Genomic DNA, 27716 nt, shown 5'->3' with positions numbered 1-27716 from the left:
CAGGATTTAAGAGACTAATGCAATTTAAAGAATGTCTACCTCGTGTTTTTGGGCACACAATATACATAGACTTAAGTCTGTAATACCAATAAACAAAGGGGTGGAGTTGGAATTATAAAAAAGCAGTTATTCTATGTTATTGATATTAACCTGGTATAAATTCAAATTAGTGTTATAACTTTAGGATATTAAATGCAATCCCCAGGGTAACCACAAATAATATAGCTCTAGAATATACAGAGTATGAAATGAGAAGAGTGCACACATTTCACAAAAAGTATCAACTAAACACAAAAAAGTAATGCACGAGATGAGGAACAAAAAGCCATAAAACATAAAGTAAATGACAGAAGTATCACCTTATTAGTAATTACTTTAAATGTCTTAAACTCTCCAACCAAAACAGAGATCAGCAGAATTAATAAAAACACATAATCCAACTGTATGCTGTCTTCAAGAGAATCAGTTCAGATCCAAAGATACAGATTGGATGAAAGTAAAAGAATGGAAAAAATATTTGATGCAAACAGCAATTGAAAGAGAACAGGGGTGGCTACACTAATATTGTACAAAATAGCCTGAATCTAAAAGACTGCAAGTGGTATTACATACTAATAAACAGTCTGATACAGCAAGAAGATAAAGCAATTATAAACATTTATATACCTAATGACAAACCATCAAAATATTTTAAGCTAAAACTGACAGAATTAAGGGAAGAAACTGTTTTTACAATAATAGATACTTCAATGCCCCCTCTCAATACTGGACAGAATAGGGATCCCTGGGTGGCGCAGCGGTTTAGCGCCTGCCTTTGGCCCAGGGCGCGATCCTAGAGACCCGGGATCGAATCCCACGTCGGGCTCCCGGTGCATGGAGCCTGCTTCTCCCTCTGCCTGTGTCTCTGCCTCTCTCTCTCTCTCTGTGTGTGTGTGTGTGTGACTATCATAAATAAATAAAAATTTAAAAAAAAATACTGGACAGAATAATGATAGAGGAGATAAGAAATGAAGAATTTAACAATACGATAAACCAACTAGACCTAATAGACATATACAAAACAGTCTACCCACCAACATCAGCATACACATTCATTTCAAGAGCATATGGGATATTTTCCAGGATAAACCAGATGTTAGGCCACAACAAAGTCTCAATAGACTTAAAACACAGATATCATACAAAATATCCTCTCCAACCACAACAGGATGAAGTTAAAAATCAATACTAAAAATAAAATGGGAAAATTCACAAATTTGTGCAAATTAACACCCTCTGAAGCAAGCAAAGGACCAAAAAAGAAATCACAAGGGAAACACTCAAATTACTAAAATAAAAAATAAAAGTGGAGACATTACTGGTTCTGCAGAAATGAAAAGAACTATGAGAGTACTACGAATAATTTACACCAACAAATTGGATAACCTAGATGAAATGGACAATTTCCTAAAACACAAAACCTACCAAGACTAAATTATGAAGAAATAGTGGCACCTTGGTGGCTCAGGTCATGATCTTAGGATTCTGAGACTGAGCCCTTCCTCGGGCTGCATGTTCAGTGGACAGTCTGTATGTCCCTCTCCCTCTGCCTCTCCCCTTCCCCCTACTCATGCTCTCTCTCTCTCAAATACTTTTAATAAATAAATAAGAATTAGAAAATGTGAATAGACCTATAACTAGTAATAAGAGTTAATCAGTAAACAAAACTCTCCAGAAAAAGTCCTAGACTCAATGGTTTCACTAGCACTACAAAACATTTGAAGAAAAATACCAATCTTTCTCAAACTTACATCCCATGACCAAGAGAATTATTCCTAGAACTCAAGGATGGTTCAACATATGAAAATGAATCAAAAGAATACACATTAACAGAATGAAGGGAAAAAAATACATGATTATCTCAACTAATGCAGAAAAAGCATGTGACAAAATATAAAACCCTTTCATTATAAAAACACCAACATGGAACAACATGAATGCAACCTGGATGCAACCTGAAGACACTATGCTAAATGAAATAAATAGAAACAGAAAATAGAATGGCAGATGCCAAAGGTTAGGGATAGGTGGGAAAGTGGATTATTGTTTAATGGGTACAGCATTTCAATTTTACAAGAAAAGTGCTGGATGCAGGTGATGACTGTACAATATTACAACATTTATTATCCCTGGGTGGCTCAGTGGTTGAGCGTCGGCCTTTGGCTCAGGGCGTAATCCCAGGGCCCTGGGATTGAGTCCCAGATGGGACTCCCTGCAGGGAGCCTGCTTCTCCCTTTGCCTGTGTCTCTGCCTCTCTCTATCTCTCATGAACAAATAAATAAACTATTATATTAAAAAAAAAAAAACTTATCACTGAACTGCACACTTTAAAATGTACTCTTAAAAATGGGTAAGATGGTAAATTTATATTATGTGTGTTATACCACTATTTTATTTCTTAAAAGATGGGCCCATGCCACCAGAGACCTCGCAGAAGTACCAAAATAATTTTTTAGATGTACATTTTCCAGATGGAAAAATTCATCACCAGGAAACCAGCCCAACAAGAAACATTAAAGGTATATTTTTCGAGAAAAACAATGACACCACATGGAAATCAGGGTCTACCCAAAAGAATGAAGAGTGCTAGAAATGTAAGTACCTGAGTATACCGATTATAAAAACATTGCCTCTCAACTCCAAATCCACTTTTTTCTCTACACCCTGCTTTGACAACTGGAGCTGGTACCTCTAAACGTGTCTTCTCTGCCAGCTGACAAAACGTTAACCTTTGTCAGCAGATGGCACTGGAGGAATATTCCAGACAGAAGTGGGTTCTCTTCCCATGAGTGTGCTCTAATGTGCTGGTTCAAGTGGAGGACACTGGTGCCCAAAACACCCAAAGGCCCTCTCCCCAGGCACCAACTTCCCACCAAGTCTCAGAGAGACCTACCTATACAACCATGGGTAGCTTCCCAGCAAGTTTTGTCAGCACCGCTGATGGCCACTGCCCAGCAAGTTTCAGGGGCACTCCTACTGGCCAGATGTTTCCCAGAGAATTATGCCAGTGTCCCAGGTTCTTAGCCGGGTTCAGAAAGGGACTTCCTAGTGACTCTTCTCAGTACCTCAAAAGGGGGTTGGGTTCCTGTTTGATAGCAAAAATTCATGGCACTTCAAGCTTAACCATCATCCAGTGTAACATGCCCCATCGAACAAGATCTGAATCTCAGCCTTGAAGCTGTAAAATGGGGCATCCTCCAAATTTGCTCCAACCTTGCTATTGTGCCTCCGCCTGGAGGTAGTGGCTGCTCTGCTACTGTGAACTTCAAGTTCTCCTTCCCCCTTAGGGTTAATTCCCTTTCCCTGTTCAAATTACTGGGTGGTTTCTGACCTCTGAATGGTATAGAATTGATACTGGTAGTGGTCACAGCTAACAGACCTATAAAGATGGGATTTGGAGACTGGCTTGGTTGTCCCTCCAGCTTACACAGGAAATAGGATGCTAGTAATCCCTGGCATGCAGTGGCATCACAATTCATCAAGCTATCAACTGTGATTGACTGTGATCAAAGGAAGCAAGTACTCTGGGACCCCAAGTGGTTGTTGTACTTAACTGTTAAGGCAGCAGTGATAACTATAGGGTCTGTTACATAAGATGGGTTCTCTAAGTGTTCTTGAACAGGTACACAGGAAAATAAGTTCAAGTCCATTAAATGTCAGATTAAATCACAGTCTGAAAAAAATACTTTCATGCAATATTAAAAAAAAAAAAACTCGGGGATCCCTGGGTGGCGCAGCGGTTTAGCGCCTGCCTTTGGCCCAGGGCGCGATCCTGGAGACCCGGGATCAAATCCCACATCGGGCTCCCGGTGCATGGAGCCTGCTTCTCCCTCTGCCTGTGTCTCTGCCTCTCTCTCTCTCTCTGTGACTATCATAAATAAATAAAAAATTTTTTAAAAAAAACTCTTAATTCTTATAACCACAGGTTGATATTGCTAAAAATCAAATGCAAAATTTTATTATATATATAACATTAGATGAATTTGTAGTCTCACCAAGTTTCTCATGTGAAAGTAAGAGCAATGACTAGGAAAAAAAAAATGGGACCCTAAAACTTGAAATGGGAACATGTGGTTGAATGAGAATTTAAAAAAACCATTTCAAACATCCAGGGGCAGTAACTTACCCTTCTGTATTTAAAGAGAGCAGCTTTCCTTTGCCTGAAAGTCCTCTGATATCATTAAGCTCAGCAAATGACTTGAAGGAGGATGCTCATTCTCCTCAAGACCAACTACAATCAACCCTATTGACACTAGACCCATAACTAAGTTCAAACCTCAGCATGTTATAGAGGAACAGGTCCACATATGACCAAGAGGAATCAGCTTAACCACTAAAAAATGCCAACATTTTGTTAACATATAAAGGAAAAAACCTGGGGGATGTGTCTGAAAACAGATACTATTATGGTAGAATTAGACCAAGGAAGTTAGAATTCATTAATACGAGTGAGCTTACCACAGACTCTGAATTTGATGTAATAACTTGTGCAGCTGGAGAGGGCTCTAATAAGCATACTTGTTGACTGAAACTTATACTCAACAATATAGCTGTAATCATTAAGGAAAGGCAAATCAAAATTATCCTAACACTGACAACGAATATTTAACGAGGTTGAGATACTAGAGTTTCACTGGCATTATGGGGAAAAAGAAATCCAAAGGCTTAGGGAGACAGGAATACTGAAGTGGATTTATTCTCTGCAATAAATCTATACACCTACTACCCAACTAAATTCCCTGAGAAGGCCCAGAAGACACTATAATTAGTGACGGAAGCACCACATACTTGAAAAGCTATGTGGCTGCTCTCTTTTATAAGTCAGGTACGACTGCAGGGAATGTCACCACTGAGATGGGCTCCCTGATTTCACTGAGGATGATGGGATCCCAAAATAGCAGAGGCCAAGTGGCAGCACTTAACTCCAAAGATAAGGGCAGCAGGGACGTACCGGTAATCAGAATGCTTTGGCCCGCAGGGATCTTTGGCAGTGGCTAATTGATCACGATGTTCCTAGGAATGAAATAGATGGGCAGTTTAATCTACATAACAGAAAAATGTCTAAATCTGGTGGCCAAAAACTGATTTGAGTCATCACAGTGGAAGTCATAGACATTTGCCCAGTTTCCAGATCTGGTCAATTCATAGACCCACAGCCTCTTGTGGGAAGGCCTCTCCTCTTGAGGAGGACTGGGTCCACCTGAAGGAGAGCTCTGCACCATCACCATAAGTAGACACCATAAATCTCTCTCCAAGCCTTTCCGAAAGGGATTATCGCCATAAGGTAGGACAGTGGTTTTTCAAGCAGGGGCAATTTTGCTCCACAAATCTAGAAAATTTGGCAGTATATGGAGGCATTTTTGGTTATCACAACTGGGGAGCTGTATTGACACCTCGTGGGTAGAGGCCAGGGATGCTGTGAAACATCCAACAACGTACACAACAGCTTAAAAGAACTGTATTTCATTAGCTCCCTGATCTTACCTGCTACTACTCCCCACCTTGCTCACCACCTTCACTACCATCTCTGCTGTTCATCAAATATACACAAGCAGGGACACCTGGGTGGCTCAGTCATCTGCCTTCACCTCAGGTCATGATACCAGGGTCCTGGGATCAAGCCCCACATCAGGCTCCCTGCTCAGGGCCTGCTTCTCCTCATCCCTCCGCCTGCCACTCTGTCAAATAAAGTCTTTTTAAAATACACACACACACACACACACACACACACACACACACACAGCATTCACCTGCCTTCACAATCTTCAGCCTTGTTGTTCCCTCTACCTGGAGTGTTCCTACTCTTAGGTACCCACACGGCTGGCTTTCCTTCAGATTTTTGCTTAAATGCCCCTATTTAAAGTTGCAATGCCCCTTCCACCAAAGCACAATGTATCCCCTTTTTCTGCTTTATGTTTCTCTATCGTAATGTTCCACTTTAAATGCTCTACATTCATTATTTGATTAACAGTTCTCTCTCCCATCAATAGAACATAAACTCTGGAAAAGAGATGTTCTCCATTTTATTCATTACTGTATCCTCAGTTCCTACAACGGTTCCTTGTATATAACAGACACTCAAACATTTGTTAAATGGAAACATGAATAGTGACTGAATGGAAATTAGGAATGTGGAGCCCTGAGGAATTCTAAGATGACTCCTAAAGTGGTCTACTGCTTTTATCTGCCTAGTACCCCATTCTTCTGAAAAGTCATTTCTGATCAATCAGATATTTTAAACTCTTTCCTTTTTTAAAATGTGATAATTTTTTCAATGTAGGCAAATCTATTATTCTTTTGAATTATCTTTTTTTTGGGGGGGGGCTTATGGTAAAAAGGAATTCCCATATCAGGATGTTATATTTACCTATATTTCCTTTGAGAAATAGTTCCATTTTCTTATACCCACATATTCAATCCCTATAAATATGTTTTGGTATCTGGAGGAAAAGATTCAACTATTTTTGCCCAATGACCAGCAAACTGTCCAAACACAATTTAAAGAATAACTTGTACCTATAGTCCTATATATAGATATTAATCTCTTTATTTGTAAGTAATTTAAGTGTTTCTATAGCAGTATTCAAGATCCTGTAAAACAAAGTATCCACCATTCCCCTACTCCTCCACTCTCGCATTAGTCATGTAATTCAAAACTGTTTTGGCTATCTTTCACAGTTATAATTCGTAATGAACTTCATCACAGTTACCTCAAAGTCTACCCTTCTCAGTATCAAAAAGAAAAAGAAAAACAAAATCCTGTTGGGTTACTGACTGATACAATATTTGGCATATCACTTACTTTTTTTCAAGAGCCACCAAAGCATAATGGTTACAGATTCTCTGCAGTTGGAGTCAAACAGCCTGAGTGGGTTCCAATCCCATTATTCCTTATTCTCGCACCTATATAACTTTGACAAGGCACTTTACCTCTCTGTTACCCTCAGGTATAATACTGTATTATAAGGTAATTTTCTGAATTAACTGAGTTACGACATGTACATTAAAACAATGCTCCTAAAAATTAGCTGTTGTTTTGACTGTTATTATTACTTAACCACGTCCTTAGGTAAACTCTTATCATTTTAAGTCTCAGATTTATTAGGTTTATCCCAAGGAATTTAGTTTTGTACGACTTTGTGAATCAATCGTTTTTTAAATTTCCAACTGGTTATAGTCAAAGTTATTAAATTTTATGGGATTTTTAAGAATATTTTAATGTTGTAACTAGGCAGTTTACTATTCCCTGTTAAAATCCTAACACATTTTTCTTCTTTTCTTCCAGATTGTTTTCATTTTCAATTTTTACTTCTTAGTCCTAAAATATTTTCTAATACTCTTGAGATTTCCAGGCAAATAAATTTATCATCATTAAATAATAATTTTGTTCTCCAACTGTCCAAGATTTACACCTCTCATTTCTTTTTTTTTTGAAGATTTATTTATTTATTTATTTATTTATTTATTTATGATAGACATAGAGAGAGGCAGAAACACAGGAGGAGGGAGAAGCAGGCTCCATGCCACGAGCCCGATGCGGAACTCGATCCCGGGACTCCAGGATCCCGCCCTGGGCCAAAGGCAGGTGCTAAGCCGCTGAGCTACCCAGGGATCCCCTACACCTCTCATTTCTTTTCATCATCTAACTATATTGCCCTAGAACTTCCAGAACAGTAATAATTATGGTAAGAGCAGGCATCATGCTGATTTTGTTCATTGTGATAATGATATCACAATTTTTTTAAAAAAGAGACTGCATTTCTTAGAGATGCATACTTTGTGTATTAATAGGTGAAATATGCCTACAATTGCTTTAAAATATTACAGGAAAAAAAAATAAATAAAATAAAATATTACAGGAAATGATGTGAGAGGAATAAATAATAGAAGAGGTAAAAAGTTGATGACCGTTAAAGAAGATGAATGGCAAATATGTGACCATTAGTTCAACTATTTCCTGTATATTTATATTTTTAAATTTCTGCAACAAAGCTTTTTAAAAAGTAATCAGGGGTATCTGGGTGGCTCAGTCGGTTAAGCATCAGCCTTCAGCTCAGGTCCTGATCTGAGGATCCTGGGATCTAGCCTGCATGGGGCTCCCTGCTCACTGGGGAGTCTGCTTCTCCCTCTCACTCCACCTCCAGCTCCTGGCTCCCCACTCGAGCTCTCTCTAGCGAGCTCTCTCTAGCATTCTCGAGCTCTCTCTAGCATTCTCGCTGGTTCGGTCTCTCTCAAATAAATAAATAAACCTTTAAAAAAAAAAAAAAAGTATGGGACGCCTGAGTGGCTCAATGTCTAGGCACCTCCCTCTGCCTCAGGGAGTGATCCTGGGATCAGGGATCAAGTATTGCATCGGGTTCCTTGTGGGGAGCCTGCTTCTCCCTCTGCCTCTGTCTCTGCCTCTCTCTCTGTCTATCATGAATAAATACATAAAATCTTAAAAAAAAAAAACATAGTCAATTTCAGAGGCACAAAAGGATTGAATGAAAGAATAATCAGAGCAAACATTTGTTTCTTATTCAATGTCACAGAATGGAAGGCAAGAAAAAAGTAATGTTCACACTCACTTCCAGGCAATGACTTCCAAGACTTCTATGACACTATCCAACTCTTTCCCTTTTGCTTCTAGAAATCACCACCTAGTAAATGCTGCTATTTCTTATGTACTAACCTACTGAAACCTACTAAGAGTTAGATAGATCTTTATTTCTATTTTATCTGTAAGGAAACAAAAATTATGTTAATGATAAGGACCAAGACTAAATTTTATTATGAAAGTGGTTCCTAATCTACAATCCTCCACCTAATCTATTTCAGAAGGTCCGGGACAGATAGGGCCTAGACATTTGTGTATTGTAAAGGAGCATGGATAGAATTCCCTCAAGGGATTCTAAAGCATATTGCTAATTAAGAACAAATACACCATAATGTTTTCTCCTGGGTCCTCTGCTGTTATCTATCTGCTGATTCCCACAAAATTAAATTTGTGTCTGTATATATCTGTGTGTTCACCAGCCTCAATTTCAATTTCTGCTCTTTTGAAAAACAATGTCAAAAAAATAAAGATGAGCCACAGACTAGGAAAAAATAGTTGCAAAACACTAATAAAGGATTTGTATCCAAAATACATAACTGTACTCAAAATACAACATAAGAAAACTTACCCAGCAATCCCACTATTTACCCAAAAGAAATAGGCATGTTTATACAAAAACCTATAGACGAAAAACCAAGACTTTCTGTTAAAAAAATGTTGCTAGATGATGTTCACTACATTACTCAGTGTCACCTACTGAAGATTCACATCGGAAACTTTTAGAATCAGTGCTACAAAGTGATGTTTCTTCATATATGCAGTAATGTTTGTTCTATGTGATAACAGGACATACTTAATCATATTCTCTGATCATTATAATTATCGTATCTGTATTTTCCTTTACCGTGGTCCTTAATTCTTTTAAACTTTTTTTATATACCTTTTAAAACTACCTCAATTTGGGCAGCCCCGGTGGCCCAGCAGTTTAGTGCCGCCTGCAGCCCAGGGCGTGATCCTGGAGACCCTGGATCAAGTCGCACGTCAAGCTCTCTGTATGATGCCTGCTTTTCCCTCTGCCTGTGTCTCTGCCTCTCTCTCTGTCTCTATGAATAAATAAAATCTTTAAAAGAAAAAAAAAAAACTACCTCAAATTCTTTGTGGAAAGTTAAACCGGAACAAATATATATAAAGAAATTATAGGGCAGCCCTGGTGGCGCAGCGGTTTGGCGCCTCCTGCAGCCTGGGGTATGATCCTGGAGACCGGGGATCGAGTCCCACATCGGGCTTCCTGCATGGAGCCTGCTTCTCCCTCTGCCTGTGTCTTTGCCTCTCTCGCTCTCTCTTTCTGTGTCTATCATAAATAAATAAATAAATAAATAAATAAATAAATAAATAAAGATTATAACCAACATAATAAGCTTTCTCTTCTACTCCTTCTTGGGAATGAAGCTTTTATTTTTGCTTGTTGCTTTATTTAAAGTTTTTATTTATTTAAGTAATCTCTACACTCCACGTGAGGCTCGATCTCACGACCCCAAGATCAAGAGTTACATACTCTTCCTACTGAGCCTCCAAGGCATCTCTTTTAACCTTTAGCATACTTTGTTTTATAATTTTGGAAATGGGGACACCTGGGTCGCTCAGTAGTAGAGCGTTTGCCTTAGGCTCAGGGAGTGATCCCTAGAGTCCCAGGATCAAGTCCCACATCGGGCTCCCTATGAGGAGCCTGTTTCTCCATCTTTCTACATTTCTGCCTCTCTCTGTGTCTCTCGTGAATAAATAAATAACCTTTTTTTTTTAATTTTGGAAATAGCTAATTATTAAAGTTAGTACAGTTGACCCCTGAACAATATGGGTATGAACTGCACAGGTCACTGACAGACTTTTTTTCAATAAATACGGTGCAATGATTTTCTAAAAAAAGGTTTTTTTTTCAAGGCACCTCAATGGCTCAGTCAGTTAGGTGTCCAACTATTGATTTTTGCTCAGATCATGATCCCAGGATCAGAAGATCGAGATCCCCATCAGGCTCTGGGTTCTGCACTGAGCATGGAGCCTGCTTAAGATTCTCTCTCTGGACATCTGAGTGGCTCAGTGGTTGACCGTCTGCCTTCAGCCCAGGGTGTGATCCCGGAGACCCAGGATCAAGTCCCCCATCGGGCTCCCTGCATGGAGCCTGCTTCTCTCTCTGCCTATGTCTCTGTGTCTCTCTCTCCTTCACTGTGTCTCTCATGAATAAATAAAATCTTAAAAAAAAAAAAAAAAAGATTCTCTCCTTCTCCCTCTGCCCTCCTCCCCCTACTGCTTGCATCTTTCTCTCTCCAAAAAATATATATATTATTTTCTCTTAGCTTACTGATAATTAGATAGTACATAATACATAGAACATACAAAATACATGTTAACCTATTGTTTATGTTATCGGTAAGGCTTCCAGTCAACAGTAGGGTATTAATAATTGAGTTTTAGCGGAGTCAAAAATTACAGGCAGGGGAGCCTGGTTGGTTCATTCAGGAAAGCATGAGACTCTTGATCTTGGGGTTCTAAGTTCAAGCCCCACACTAGGTGTAGGGAATGAACAAACGAACAAACGAACAAATAAATAAATAAATAAAATACATAAATAAGGCAGCCGGGGCGGCTCAGTGGTTTAGTGCTGCCGTCAGCCCAGGGTGTGATCCTAGAGACCCGGGATCAAGTCCCACGTCAGGGTCCCTGCATGGAGCCTGCTTCTCCCTCTGCCTGTGTCTCTGCCTCTCTCTCTCTCTGTCTCTCATGAATAAATAAAATTTTAAAAATATAAAAAGAAATAAAGAAAGAAAGAAATGATTTTTACAAGCTACAGGCAGATTTTTTACTGTAGGGGGACCAGTGCCCCAACCACATGTTGTTCAAGGACCAATTCTACTTACATATGATAAAGCTGAATGTACAAATTAGGCACAGTAAAAGACTAACAACAGTAAGAGAACACTTATACCACTATACTGTAATAAAAGTTAATTGACTGTGGTCTCTCTCTCAAAATACAGTACTGTATTCACCCTTCTTGTGTTGACATAATGACAAAATGCCTATGTGAGGAGGTGAAGGTGAACAACCAACATAGGCATTGTGACAAAGTGCTAAGTTACTACTGACCTTCTGACAACACATTAGAAGGAGGATCATTTGCTTCCGGATGGACCATGGTTGACTGTGGGTAACTGAAACCACAGTAAGCAAAACCACAGATTTGGGGCAGGAGTGGACTATTGGTTTTGTAATTCCCTCTTATTATACTCAACTTTTAATAAAATACTGTTTAAAAGCTGCAACCTGGGGGGCACCTGGCTGGCTCAATCAGTAGAGCATGTAACTCTTGATCTCAAGGTTCTAAGTTCTAGCTCCATGTTGGGTGTAGAGATCACTTAAAAAAAAAAAATCTTAAAAAAAAAAAAAAGTCAAAACCTAGTCTCAGCTGTGCTGAGTGAAATTAAGCTAAGATTCTATCTCTATATTTGGGCTACAGGGTCAAGCAGGACCCCTACCAAGGCTAGCATGACAGTAGCAGAGACAATCAGAAGAAAACCTCTCCCACGAAGGAAAAGTACATTTCTACGTGGAGAGTCAGAGCTCTGATGCAACCTACCTCTTGCCACAGGAAGAGAATATGAACAGTACACATCTTGGGGAACTGAATTATTATTAACGGAGCCAAATGGTCACTCATATGTGGAATATAAGAAATAGTGAAAGAGAGTTAAGGGAAAGGAGGAGAACTGAGTGGGAAAAATTAGAGAGGGAGACAAACCATGAGACTCCTAACTGGGAAACATACAAAGGGTTGTGGAAGGGGAGGTGGATGGAGGGATGGGGTAACTGAGGGCACTGAGGAGGGCATTTGATGGGATGAGCACTGGATGTTATACTATATGTTGGCAAATTAAATTTTAATTAAACAAAAAATAAAAAGGAAGCCAAACTGTTACCATATAGATGAACAGATTTTCATTTCTTAAGATAAATAATGAACGGGAGAGGAAACAATAGAGAATGGGGGGGGGGGGTTAAAGGCAAGGAAAGTAAGACAAAGCAAAATGAGTACTATAACTAAGCTAGAAGTAGTAGAAATAAAGTCTTAAAAATCATATCTGAGATTATCTCAATTAAGATTCACCAATTAGGGATGCCTCCTGCGTGGCTCAGCGGTTGAGTGTCTGCCTTCTGCTCAGGGTGTGATCCCAGGGTCCTGGGAGGAGTCCCGCATTGGGCTCCCTGCAGGGAGCCTGCTTCTCCTCTGCCTGTGTCTCTGCTTCTCTGTCTCTCATGAATAAATACATAAAATCTTTTGAAAAAGAGAGATTCACCAATTAAAACTGGATTGATAAGGGAAAGAGAAGAAGCAAGATGACTCAGAGGTTTCTAACTTGGGTGACTAGAAGAGAGAACTAAAAGAGAATACAGAAAGAAAAACAGGCAGAGAAGGAATGGGGTACTATTTGTGAGAGCAAGTAATTGCAAGAAGACTAAGGAGTCCATTTTAGGCACCCTGAATTAGCAATATTTGTTAGCACAATATAAGTCAAAGTACACATCTGGAAATACAGATTTTGAATTTTAAACATCCACAAAAAGAAGCAAAGAAGTAGAAAAAAATAATATATATAAAGGGTAGTGGCTAAAACTACTGTAGATTACCCAAGGAAAAGGAAAAAAAAAAAAAAAGATTACCCAAGAAAAACACAGGTCAAGGAAACAGCACTTATTTGGTATGCAAAGAGTCAAAGAGGGGCGGGGGATGGGAGTGAATGGGTGACGGTTACTGAGGGGGGCACTTGACGGGATGAGCACTGGGTGTTATTCTGTATGTTGGTAAATTGAACACCAATAAAAAATTAATTTATTATTTAAAAAAAAAAAGTCAAAGAGGACTGCAAAGAAGCAATTCAAGAAAAGAACCAGGACCAGGGGCACCTGGGTGGCTCAGCAGATGAGTGTCTGCCTTCAGTTCAGGGTGTGATCCCAGGAGTCCTAGGATCAAGCCGGCTCCCTGCATGGAGCCTGCTTCTCCCTCTGCCCTCTGTTTTTGCCTCTCTCTGTCACTCATGAATAAATAAAATCTTTAAAAAAGAACCAAGAGAATTCCATCTTCTGAACAAGGGAGATGTTTCAAGGAGGGAATGGACAATGGAGTCAGATGTCTAAGAGAAATCAAATAACAAAAGCTCTGAAAAGCATCCCTCAGTCTTGGTAATTATTAGGTCATTTCGGTGATCTTAAAGAGAATCCTAAGATCTTAAAGGGGGAAACTGAAGGAAAAGCCAGATGTGAGCTGAGGAATAAATGTGAAAAACAAATGCGATAAAAGTCTCAAAAAAACTCTAATTTCAAAAAGCTTATCTCAGTTCAGACCATACTCTTTAACTACCACTTCCTGCAGAAAGGAAGCCAGAATTCTTGGGAGTTAATTCCAAGTCTGAGATAGTAATGTAAAGCAAGAGCCTAGGTACATCGTTTTGAGCAAAAAGGGAATAAACTTTCAAGGACTACTGGAGTTAAATCAAAAGGATTCAGATAATTAAGTATTTTATTCTTTTTGATTCTAATGTAAATGAAATGATTTCCTGATTTTCTTTCAGGAATATTTGTTGCTAGTATGTGGAAATACAACTGATTTTTGTGTGATTTTTTAATCCTGAAACCTGCTGAACCTTTCACAGGGTTGGGGGGAGAGGTGCTTGATGGATTTGTAAGGTTTTCTATATAGACAATTACGTCATCTGCAAATAAAAGATAGTTGTACTTCTTTCTTTCCAATTTGAATGCCTTTTCTATCTAGCCTAACTGCTCTGGCCAGAACTTTCAACTACATTGATTAGAAGCACCAAGAGAGCATCCTTATCTTATTCCTGATCTTAGGGGTAAGCCTTGTAGTCTTTCACCATCAAATATGATGTTAGCGATGATTTTTCATGTATAGCTTTTATCATATTGGGGAAGTGCCCTTCTATTTCTAATTTATTAAGTGCTTTTATAATGAAAGTCCGATGGAGTTTTTCAAATGTTTTTTTCTACACCATCTGAGATGATCATGTGGGTTTTTTTCCCTTTCTATTAATACAGTGTATTACACTGATATTTAAGAAAAATTTAACCAAGGAGCTACAAGATTTGTACACCGAGAGACCTATACAAAATGCTGCTGAAAGAAAATTTAAAGGACAGGGGCACCTGGCTAGCTTAGTCAGCAGAGCATGGGCCACTTGATATCGGGGTCATGAGTTTGAGGCCCCACATTGGGGGTAAAGTTGGTTTTTAAAAAATGTAAAGGATAGAAATAAAAGGAAAGACACTCTGTATTCACTGATTCGAAGACTTAATAATATTAGGATAACAATACTACCCAAGCGATTTACAAATTCAATTCAATCCCTAACAAAATCCCAATGGCATTTTTTTTTTTTTTTGTAGAAATAGGGGGAAAAAATCCTGAATTGCATATGGAATTTTAAGGAATGCCAATAGCCAAAACAATCTTGAAAAGGAAAAACAAAGTTGGAGGACTGACACTTTCAAATTTCAAACTTCTACAAAGCTACAGTAATCAAAACAGTGTCGTACTAGCACAAGGAGACATACAGACCAATGGAACAAAATTGAGAATTCAGAAATAAGCCTTTACATATATAGTTGTTATGGACTGAATATCTGTGTCCCCAAAATTTGTATGTTGAAAACTGAAACCCCAATGTTATGATATTTAAAGATGGGACCTTTGGACAATAACTAGTTTTAGATGAGGTCACAAGGGTGGGCTCTCATGATGGGATTAGTTCCCTTCTAAAAAGGGACATCAAGGAGCTCTCCCACTCTGAGAACATACAAAGAAGAGATTAAGAGAACACAAAGCAAAGATGGCAGCTGCCAACAACCCAAATGAAGAGGCCTCAAAATGAAATCTACCTTGCCAGCACCTTGATCTTAAGACTTCCCAGCCTCCAGAACAATTAGAAATAAATTTCTTTTTTTTTTTAATAATTTTTATTTATTTATGATAGTCACACAGAGAGAGAGAGAGAGGCAGAGACATAGGCAGAGGGAGAAGCAGGCTCCATGTACCGGGAGATGTGGGATTCGATCCAGGGTCTCCAGGATCGCGCCCTGGGCCAAAGGCAGGCGCTAAACTGCTGCGCCACCCAGGGATCCCTAGAAATAAATTTCTATGGTATAAATCACCCAACCTATAGTATTTTGTTATAGCATCCAAAGTGATTAATACAAAAGCTAATTGACTTTTGACAAGGGTGCCAAGATCATTCAATGGGCAAAGAACAAACTTCAATACACAGTGCTGGAAAAACTGAATATCTACATTCAAAAGAACAACTGTACGTATACATTATACTAAAAACAAAAATTAACTTTAAATGGATTGAAAACCTAAATTAAAGAGCTGAACTACAAATCTCTTAGATTTCTTCACATGGGAAAAACTACATGATCTTAGATTTGGCAATAGTTACTTAAACTGAAAACAAAAGCACAAGCTACAAAGAAAAATAAATAAGACTATCAAAACTGAAAATTCACTTTTGTGGATCAAAGGACACTATCAAGAATGAAAAAGAAAACTCCCAGAGGGTGCCTGGGTGGCTCAGTGGTTGAGCATCTACCTTCAGCTCTGATCATGATGGGGGGAGGAGGTTTCCTGGGATTGAGTCCTACATCAGGCTCTACACAAGGAGCCTGCTTCTCCCTCTGCCTCTGTCTGCCTCTCTCTGTGTGTGTCTCTCATGAGTGAAAACATAAAACTTAAAAACAAAAAACAAAAAAGAAAGAAAGAAAAAGAAAAAGAAAACCCCCAGAATGGGAGAAAATATTTGCAAATCACGTATCTGATCAGCTTAATATCCAGGATATATAAAGAACTCCTATAACTCTATTAACAAAAAGACAAACTACCCAATTAAAAATAGGCAAAGGGGGATCCCTGGGTGGCGCAGCGGTTTGGCGCCTGCCTTTGGCCCAGGGCGCGATCCTGGAGACCCGGGATCGAATCCCACGTCAGGCTCCCGGTGCATGGAGCCTGCTTCTCCCTCTGCCTGTATCTCTGCCTCTCTCTCTCTCTCTGTGACTATCATAAATAAAAAAATAAAAAATAAAAAAAAATAAAAAATAAAATAAAAAATAAAAATAGGCAAAGGGAAAAAAAATAGGCAAAGGATTTAAATACACATTTCTCCAAGGAACATATACAAATGGCCAATGAGCCCAAGAACAGACACTCGATATCATTAGTTATTAAAACAATACAAATCGGAATCCCTGGGTGGCGCAGCGGTTTGGCACCTGCCTTTGGCCCAGGGCGCGATCCTGGAGACCCAGGATTGAATCCCACATCGGGCTCCTGGCGCATGGGGCCTGCTTCTCCCTCTGCCTGTGTCTCTGCCTCTCTCTCTCTCTCTCTCTCTCTCTCTGTGTGTGACTATCATAAATAAATAAAAATTAAAAATTAATAAATAAATAAATAAATAAAAATAAAGCGATACAAATCAAAACCACAATGAGCCACTGCTTCACACCCACTAAGATAGCTACTATCAAAAGAAACAAACAAAAAACAAACAAGTGTTGGAGAGGATATGGAGAAGTCAGAACCCTGACACACTGTTAGTGCTCCTCTGTGGAAAACAGTCTGGGGATTCCTCAAGATAAACATAAAAACCCCATTTATCCCAGCAAACTCATTTCTAGGTATAAAACAGAGACTCAAAGAGATACCTGTACAGCTTTTATAGCAACATTTTTCACAACAGCCAGAGGTTAAAAACAACCTTTGTCCACAAATGAAAGGATAAATAAAATTCCTATATACCTACAATAAACTATTACTCAGCCATAAAAAAGAATGAAGTTCTGATACATTATGCTAAGTGAAATAAACCAGACACCAAAAGTCAAATATTGTGCAATTCCACTTATATGAACTATCTAGAATAGGCGAATTCATTGAGATGTAAGGGAAATCAAAGTATAACAGGCTGGACAGATCACAATGTTATTCCTTAATGTAGACAGACTTTCTGTCTGGGGTGAAAAAAAGACAGGGGTAGGGGATCCCTGGGTGGCGTAGCGGTTTAGCGCCTGCCTTTGGCCCAGGGCGCAATCCTGGAGACCCGGGATCGAATCCCACGTCGGGCTCCAGGTGCATGGAGCCTGCTTCTCCCTCTGCCTGTGTCTCTGCCTCTCTCTCTCTCTCTCTCTCTCTGTGACTATCATAAATAAATAAAAATTAAAAAAAAATAAAAAAGAAAGAAAAAGACAGGAGTAAGGACACCTGGGTGGCTCAGGTGGGTTGAGTGTCCAATTCTTGGTTTCAGCTCTGAGATCAAGTCCCGTGTCAGGCTCATCGCTCAGTACAGAATCTGCTTGAGATTCTCTCCCTCTCCTCCCCCCACCCTCCCTCTCTAAAATAAGTAAAATCTTTTTTAAAAAAAGACAGAAAAAGACAGCAGTAATAGCTGCACAACACTCTTAAAATGTAAGTAATGTCACTGAATTATACACTTGTAGTAATTAAAATCGTAAATTCTTTTTTATTTTTTTTAATTTATTTTATTTTATATATGATAGTCACAGAGAGAGAGAGAGAGGCAGAGACACAGGCAGAGGGAGAAGCAGGCTCCATGCACCAGGAGCCCGACGTGGGATTCGATCCCGGGTCTCCAGGATCACGCCCTGGGCCAAAGGCAGGCGCCAAACCACTGCGCCACCCAGGGATCCCAAAATCGTAAATTCTATATCATGTATGTTTAAACACATTAGAAAATTTTAAGGTAACTTTTATCAAAATCTTTGTAAAGCATTCGGGTGCTAATCTTAAAGACCTTGTAGGCTCAATGGTGACCCCAGATAGGTCTTCCCAGATACTCAGAATGTGATCTTTTTGAAATGAACTTCTTTGTAAATGTAATTAGAAGAAAGACTTAAAATGAGATGACCTTGGATTCAGGTAGGCCCTAAATCCAATGAAGACTGTCCTTAGAAGAGACAAAAACACAGAGAGAAGGTCATCTGAAAACAGAGGCAAAGATTGGAGTTAATGCTGCCACAATCCAAGGAATACCTAAGGACACCAGAGGCTGAAAGACACAAAGGTTCTTTCCTAGAACCTTCAGAAAGAGTATGGCCCTGGTGATCCCTTGACTTTGGAGTTCTAGCCTCCAGAACTGTCAGAGAATAAATTTCTGTTGTTTTTAGCCACCAAATTTGTGGCTATTTCTTACAGCAAACCTAGAAAACTAATATAGATCTTGGTGCCTGGAAATGGCATGTTGTTGTAATAAATACCTAAAAATTAGAATTAGATCTGGAATTGAAATTAGGAGATGCGGGATTAATTTTAGGAAGCATAACAGAGGCAATTTGTCAACTATCATAAAAAAGGGGCCCCAGGGTGGCTCAGTCAGGTAAGCATCCAGATCTTGATCTCAGCTCAGGTCTTGATCTCAGGATCATGAGTGAAGCCTACTTTTAAAAAAAGGGGGGGGGGGGGGGCACGCCTATGTGGCTCAGCAGTTGAGCATCTGCCTTTGGCCCAGGATGTGATCCTGGAGTCCTGGGATTGAGTCCCGTATCGGGCTCCCTGCATGGAGCCTGCTTCTCCCTCTGCCTGAGTCTTTGTCTCTCTGTGTCTCTCATGTATAAATAAATAAAAATCTTTAAAAAGGGGGGGGGGCAGCATGATAAAAAAAAATCTAGATTGCCTTCAAAGGATGGTTGATACAAATACAGACATTAAAGGAAATTCTAGTGAAGGTTCAGAAGGAAGTGAGGAACAAAGAAGGGAAAACATAACATCTTAAAGAATGAACAAAATGTTAGGGAAAATAGGAACGTTAAAGGTGTTTCTGGTGAGATCTCCAAAGCAAATGAAGAATACATTATTGGGAACTAAAAGGTGATCGCTGTTATAAAAGTAGTAGAAAACTTGACTGAATTGTGTTCGATACTGGGTAGGAAGCAGAACTTGGAAGCAATGAATTCAGACATTTACTAAGATTTCCAAGCAAAGTGTTGAAAGTGCAACCTGGTTTCTTCTTGCTGCTAAGACTAAAAAGTGAGAGGAAATAAAGGAAAACGAGGAAATATTAAGCAAAAAGGAAACAACTCTTGATTTGGACGGTTCTCAGCCCAACCATATGACAGAGGATGCTTGAAATTATGAAATTCACTATTAGAAAAATGTTATCTAGGGAAAGGGCCAAAGGTATACCTGGACAACTATCTGCTGAATATATCAGATGTATGACTCATGTGTCCAATCGGTCACCTCAATTTAAGTCAGGAGTAAAGAAGTGGTTATCCAGATCTATGGAGAACCTTCTTGTCTACCTGTGTGGATCCCCTTTACATAAGGAGGAGACTGAAAGTTTATGAACATTATCATACCAACAAAAACATTGCCAGCCTAAACTTCAAAGAAGACAAAATGAAAAAGCTGTCTTACTTCTGGAATTCTATCAGCAGGAAAGAGGTAATAAAGCTACTCCTGTGTGAACATGTACTACCCTTCAAGAAAAACAAAGGTACACAGAAGAAGTCAGAGAAGTAGCCTCAAAGCAGGGGTGTACAGTGTTTCAATGAACATAGAGGGCAGAGGATCATTCTCAGGCCTTGAAACCTAATGAAATTGGTCCTGCTGGGTTATGGACTTGACTAGGACCTGTGGTCCCTTTATTCCTTCCACTTTCTTCCTTTTTTTTTTTTTCCACTTTCTTCCTTTTGGAATGGGAATGTCTATCCTATGCCTGTCCCAGGATTGTACGTTAGAAGCAGAGAATTTGTTTTCTGGTTTCAAAGGGCCACAGATAAAGAGGAATTTTACCCTAGATGGGTCATCCCACTCATATCTCGAAATGATTTAGATGCTAAGATTTGGGGGTTTCTGAGATTTAAGGCTTAAGAATTCACGTTATAATGGGCTGAGACTTTGGGGGATTTTGGGATACAGATGAATGTATTTTGCATATAGGATGGATGTGAAGTTCCAGGGACAAGAGGGTGAACTGTAGTGGCTTGAATTGTGGCCCCTAAGATATATGTGCACCCAGAAGCTCAGAATGTGAGCAGAATGGGTCTTCACAGATGTAATTAAGGTAAAGATCTTGAGATGAGATCATCCAGGATTAGGCTGGACCCTAAATCCAATGAAGAATATCCTTAGAAGAGCTAGAAAATACAGAAGGCCATGTGAAGAGGGAGGCAGACTGGAGTGTCACAAATCAAGGAAAACAAATCAACCCACCAGAAGCTTCTAGAATCCTTCCAAAAGCTGGAAGAAGGAAGAATTCTTCTTTAGAGCCTTTAGGGAGAACATGTCCCTGCTGACACCTTGATATTAGACATCTAGCATCCAGAACTGAGAGAGAATAAATTTCTGCCTTTTAAGCCACCAAATTGGTAATTATTTGTTATGCAGCCTTAGGATACTAATAAAGATAGCCATTAATAAAAAAATATGACAAATTTAAACATCAAAAAGAATACTGACCACAGTAGATTTAAATACATCAAACATATCAAAATCCATGTGCTCACAATGCTATCACCTCCCAGCCCTCACTTTTACCATCAATTTATTCTCCTCAGAGTTGATAAACAAAAGGGAAAAATTAAGCATTTACTCTCCGCTTTTCCTGACAAATATTACAGGGTAATCAAATAATTGATGAAGAAATTCTTCGTGGAAGAATTCCAGTGAATAGAAGAAATGACTTTTTAAAAAAACCACTCCTAAAAAAAAAAAAAAAAAAAAAACAAAAAAAAAAAAAAAAACTCCTCTAATGAAATCATAGATCTAGGAAATAATCATCTATGGCTGATAAATTCATTAGGTGAGAAGTTAAAAAAAACTATGCTTAGATTCCACTGGCAGAATGTAAATTGATCAATTTTAGTATCACTAAAGTGTAACAACCACTTAGACCTCCTAGTATAATGCAACAAGAATTCACCATCTACTAGCATCATCTTAATAGGGTGACTATATACCCTAATTTGTCCATGACAGTCCCAGTTTATGGCTATTATGCCACTATAATTATTAAACAGCATACCCTTTCACTCTTTAAGCTGATTGGAAATAAATTACATATCACTTTATTCGTGAATTTTTCTTTCTTAAAGAAAATGAAAAAAAAAAGAAAATGAATCTAAATCTCATAAAGCTCTACCAATTCAAGTTCTCAATCTTGGCAGAGTGAATCACTTGGGAAATTTTTAAAAATATTGATGCCCAGAATTCACCCACGAATTCTGATTTAATTAATCTGAAATGTAACCTGAGAATCAGGATATGTAAAAGCTCTCCAGCTAATTCTCAAGTTTCAGCCAAAGTTGAGAACCACTGCTCTATACGTAACTACTAATTTGTAGGAAAATACGAAGGGTAATTGAACATGTTAAAACAGCACAAGAATTCAAGTAGCCAAATCCAGAATGTGGGAAATCCTCCTGAACAAATGACCTAGTTTTTTCAACAAAGAAATAGCATGGGGAAAAGTGCAGGGTGTACACGGTAGGGAGGGAGATAGCTGAAGTTAAGAGAAACTTAAGAGGCAGATAAACCAAATAAACTGGTAAATCTTATCTTACTAATTTAAACAAACCAACGGTTAAAAAAAAAAAAACTTAGAGAATCAAAGAAATCTGAACATAGATTGAATTAAGAATCTCTCTACTAGGTATAGTAGTATTGGAGTTGTTTAGCTTTAATTCTCATTAGAAATACATGCATAAGTATATATAGATTAAATGATGCAATGCCTAAGAGTTCTTTAAAATTATTTTGACACACACAAAAAAAAGTTGGATGAGACAGGAATAGCAAAATGTTGAGAACTGTTTAGCTGTCAAAGCTGGGTAACAGGAATATGGGGTTTCACTATACCAGTCTATATTTTACATTCTATGTTAATATCAAATTATGAAAGAGAATAAAAAGGGTTTTTCAATTTTTGCCTATAAATGTGCAGTATGCCTGCAAGTATGAGTGTGTATCACATTTAAATTAAGACATGCTGGGAGATGTAAAGAAAGATGAACAAAGGGGCACTTGGGTGGCTCAGTGGCTGAGCAATTGCCTTTGGCTCAGGTGGTGATCCAGGGTCTCGGGATCAAGTCCTGCATCAGGCTCCCCACAGGGAGCCAGCTTCTTCCCCGCCTATGTCTCTGCTACTCTATGTCTGTCATAGATAGATAAATAAAATCTTTAAAAAAAAAAAGAAAAAGAAAAAGGTTGGACACATATGGTCCTTAACCTCAAAGAGTAGGAAGAATAGTGGGTAGTCCATGTTGGATAGAAAAGGTTTGCTCAGGTATTATCTTTGGTCAAAAGCAAGAAAGTAGCTAACTCAAGCTTCCAGGAGGCCAGAAAGATGATAAGAATGAAATTAAAATAACATTATGCATATTCCCAAGCATAAATGGGTGTGGATGTTATTATCCTAATCTTGCTAAACACTAGGGATTGAAAAGTCCATGCTCGGGCAGCTTGGGTGGCTCAACAGTTTAGTGCCCCCTTGGGCCCAGGGTGTGATCCTGGAGTGTCAGGCTCCCTGTAGGGAGCCTACTTCTCCTTGGCCTGTGTTTCTGCATCTCTTTCTGTGCCTCTCATGAATATATAAAATCTTAAAAAATAAAATAATAAAATAAAATAAAATAATAAAAATAAAATAAAATAAAATAAAATAATAAAATAAAATAAAATATAAAATAAAATAAAATAAAAAGATACTGGCAAGACACCCATGGAAGCAAAGGTAGGGATTCACCAAATTAGAATTAGTCTAACCAACCACAATGTAAAATCTCTGGAGAAGGTAGTATGTGCGGACTTCATCACAGGCGCAAAGGACCAGTTCAGATGCCTACCACGAGTCTGAGAATCAATACAAGAAGAAAAACTCCTTGCAGTGAAGGTGCTAAGACTTGGGATGTTTTCAGATGAGGATCCACAAGTGACTCATTGATTTGCACAGTTTTTCTGAGAATGTTAAAGCAGATTACTTCTATCAGTATCGAACCAAGAGTTCAGGTTGAAGTCACCAATGCACATGCTTCAATCAACCTTTTTAATAAATTACCACTTGTTAAAAAAAATGCGTTTTTATAAGTCAAATGGTCAAGTATTAGCAATTATATATGTTTCAACGTAATACTATGCTACAATGCTCTCTTTTCTCTCTCCTTTGCTAAAATAATCAGTTAATGCACAGTAAAATAATCAGAATATTTAAAGGAAAGGTCAGTCTTCTTTAAAGAGTGGTTGGTCTCCTAATACAGAATTCAAAAATACTCACTAAACATCCATAGAAATTGCAATTTTAGGGGATCCCCGGGTGGCTCAGCAGTTGAGCATCTGCTTTTGGCCTAGGTGTGATGCTGGAGACCCAGGATCGAGTCCCACATGGGGCCCCTTGCATGAAGCCTGCTTCTCCCTCTGCCTGTGCCTCTGCCTCTCTCTGTGTCTATCATGAATAAATAAAATCTTTTTTAAAAAATTGCAATTTTACATTTATCTCCTTACATTGTCTTTATCAAATTAGAAAATCATTCCATTTTCAAAGGAAGCACTTTATCTTTAAAATAAATCATACCTTTAAAATACATGCTTTCTTAAAAATAAACCTGTGAGTTGTGAAGATATGTTTTAAGGTTATCTCAAACTAGAATGTATTTTGATGCTTCCTGAGAAGTAATTTACACATCAATTTAAATATAATTCAATAGGGGCAGCGGAGGTGGCTCGGAGGTGGCTCAGCGGTTTAGCACAGCCTTTAGCCCAGGGCCTGATCCTGGAGACCTGAAATCAAGTCCCACATTGCGTTCCCTGCATGGAGCCTGCTTCTCCCTCTGCCTGTGTCTCTGCCTCTCTCTCTGTGTGTCTCTCATGAATAAATAAATAAAATCTTTTTTTTTTTTTTTTTTTAATTTTTTTTTTAATTTTTTATTTATTTATGATAGTCACAGAGAGATAGAGAGAGAGGCAGAGACACAGGCAGAGGGAGAAGCAGGCTCCATGCACCGGGAGCCCGACGTGGGATTCGATCCCGGGTCTCCAGGATCACGCCCTGGGCCAAAGGCAGGCGCCAAACCGCTGCGCCACCCAGGGATCCCAATAAATAAAATCTTAAAAAAAAAAAAATAGAATGTCTCTTCAAATGCTCCCTAGATAGAGGCAATGCATTCTTTAAGCAGATGCTTTACATTGTGTACATGTGACTTACAAATACAAAAAAAAAATCATGCTTTTAAATAACACATTTAGCAAAAAGAATAAAAGATTAAAAGTTCATCAAGACGTGGATCCCTGGGTGGCTCAGCAGTTTAGCGCCTGCTTTAGGCCCAGGCCGTGATTCTGGGGTCACGGGATCGAGTCCCACGTCAGTCTCCTTGAGTGGAGCCAACTTCTCCCTCTGTCTACGTCTCTGCCTCTCTCTCTCTCTCTCTCTCTCTCTCTGTCTGTCTCTCATGAATAAATGAAAAAATAATAAATAAAAGTTCATTAAGAAATTAAAAAGGATCATCAACCTTTTGCAATTATTTTATTATAAAGTATTAAAACCCAAAACAGAAGTTCTCCATAATCCCATCACATGATAAAATCAACTCATTATTTTGTATTCCTTTCTACATGCATATTCAGTGTTTACATATTTACAATAATGATAACATTTTTTTATGATAACATTTTATAGTCTACATTTGCACTTAATATTATACCATGAGTATTTTTCCATTTTCCCAAAACTTCCCCTCTTCTCTCTTTCCTTCCTTATCCCTACCCACTGAAGATAATGAATAAAACGTAACCTAACAGACATGTCGCCTCCACAACTTTCTTCAAGCTCACACATACACACAAGTATAGACACATATGTGGGAAAGCAAAAACAGTCAGTTTTTACAAAAAGGTAAGCATACTACTTATACATATGCTTATCTTTCTCTTCAGCATACCAAACTCCTATGCTTCAAATTTAATATACAAACAAGTTTAGGGATCCCTGGGTGGCGCAGCGGTTTGGCGCCTGCCTTTGGCCCAGGGCGCGATCCTGGAGACCCGGGAACGAATCCCACATCGGGTTCCCGGTGCATGGAGCCTGCTTCTCCCTCTGCCTGAGTCTCTGCCTCTCTCTCTCTGTGACTATCATAAATAAATAAAAATTTTTTTAAAAATTTTAATAAAAAAAAGTTTAAATATGAGAATGGATACAACTTACTAGACCATGTAGTAACATACATTTACTAAAGTCATCATTCTGTATGCAAACTTTGAAAAGATATAGGGATTTCACCAAAAAATATGGCCACCAGATTTAGTGAGATCTTGTGCTTTGTAAGTGTATTATTATAGCATTATAACATAATTGCACTATTTACAACAAGCCTAATGAATTTTAAAACTTATGTTAAAAAAAAAATAAAATAAAACTTATGTTAGAAAATAAAAATTCTACAATCTAAAAAAAATGCATAAATAAGATCTCAAAAATATCCTAACTTTTTTTTTTTTAAGATTTATTTATTCATGAGAATACACAGAGAAGAGAGAGAGAGAGGCAGAGACACAGGCAGAGGGAGAAGCAGGCTCCATGCCAGGGGCCCGATGTGGGACTCGATCCTGGGTCTTCAGCATCACACCTGGGCCAAAAGCAGATGCTCAACCACTGAGCCACCTGGGCTACCCCCAAAATATCCTAACTTTATTATTTATTTTATTTATTTATTCATAGAGACACAGAGAGAGAGGCAGAGACACAGGCAGAGGGAGAAGCAGGCTCCATGCAGGGAACCCGACGTGGGACTCGATCCCGCGTCTCCAGGATCACACCCGGGGCTGCAGGCAGCGCTAAACCACTGAGCCACCGGGGCTTCTAACTTTAAAGTAATAAAGAATGTATGTGTGTATGAACTTCATATGAACCTGGCAATGATTGATGGATATAATGCTGACCCACCCACATACTTAGCTTCCCCAGGTTCCCGAATTCAAAGACTGGCATTCCAATATAGTCAGAATACAATCAAATCAACCTTATCTAATGAATGCCTATTGTTCTAATTGCCCACAAGCATAAAAATAAGACACCAGGCAGGCCTCCACAGAATTTAAGGTTATTAACCCAAGGGTCTTAAAAAACACTCTCCCATCTAACCATAATCCAGAACAATCAGAAGATCCCTAAATCTGGATCCATAGGAGACAATTTGCAGTATAAAGAATGCTATAAAAGATTTACTAAAGCTCCCAAAATTACAAAGCAGATAACTTGGTACCCAAGCCCTCCCACCCTGTACTGCAACAGGTGAACATTCCACCAAAAATCAATGGTACGTCTTTTTGAGTTCCTATTACGTGGAAGTCACAGGCGCTGGAGACCGCAAAAATGCAATGAAATGAGCCCTATCCTAAAAGAATTCACAACTTAGCAAGAGAGCCAGAATATGTTGTCCTAGATGATCATAAATACCACAGCATTATATCTAGCTTACAGTCCAACAACCAGCATAGGTGCTTAACAACTTTTTGTGACTTATGATTATTATAAAGGTCAAAGCAGTGAAGCATCATAAATACAATACCATGTCATCAATGCAAATTTCAGATTAAATATCCAAAACTTACTACCTTGGCCTAGACAATTTTTTTAGCTGCCTCAAAGCAGTCAAATTACTTAAAAAGATATTGCACTTTAACACATAATCCCCACTAACCTGTTTAGAATACACATACGGGAAAAAAAAATACACATACAGAACCCACAAAGCACATGTATCATGTGTACAGTTCAGGATAACCCTACTGAATATTCTAACCAGGTATCAAAAATAAAATGAAGGCACACTCGTCTGGCTCAGTTAGAGCATGCGGCTCCTAACCAAGGGTGGTGAGTTCAAGTCCCGCTTTGGATAGATACGTAACTTAAAAAAACAAATAAAGTAAAATAACTTTAAAAAATGGATCATGGAGCTTAAAAGGGAATGACTGTAACCTTCCTCCAAAATGAAAATGGATGGGCAGCCCCGGTGGCGCAGCGGTTTAGCGCCGCCTGCAGCCCAGGGCCTGATCCTGGAGTCCCGGGATCGAGTCCCA

General features: G+C 38.7%; 1 protein-coding gene across 4 annotated transcripts in view; it reads right to left on the bottom strand.

Moving 5' to 3' along the window:
• ZMYM4 (zinc finger MYM-type containing 4) overlaps positions 1-27716 on the bottom strand; it is a 135278-nt gene that overhangs the window by 103824 nt on the left and 3738 nt on the right. Inside the window, exon 2 of one of the 4 annotated variants that reach the window (XM_041738044.1) lies at positions 4991-5052. The exons of the other annotated variants lie outside the window; for them this stretch is intronic. The gene's annotated coding sequence lies outside the window, so the exon portion shown is untranslated. The remainder of the gene's footprint in view (positions 1-4990; positions 5053-27716) is intronic. 4 annotated transcript variants of the gene reach the window in all.

Source organism: Vulpes lagopus, chromosome 23, assembly GCF_018345385.1.
Source record: "Vulpes lagopus strain Blue_001 chromosome 23, ASM1834538v1, whole genome shotgun sequence".
NCBI lineage: Eukaryota > Metazoa > Chordata > Mammalia > Carnivora > Canidae > Vulpes > Vulpes lagopus.
Note: the sequence above shows the minus strand (reverse complement) of the source record. Positions and strands in the feature narration are given on the sequence as shown.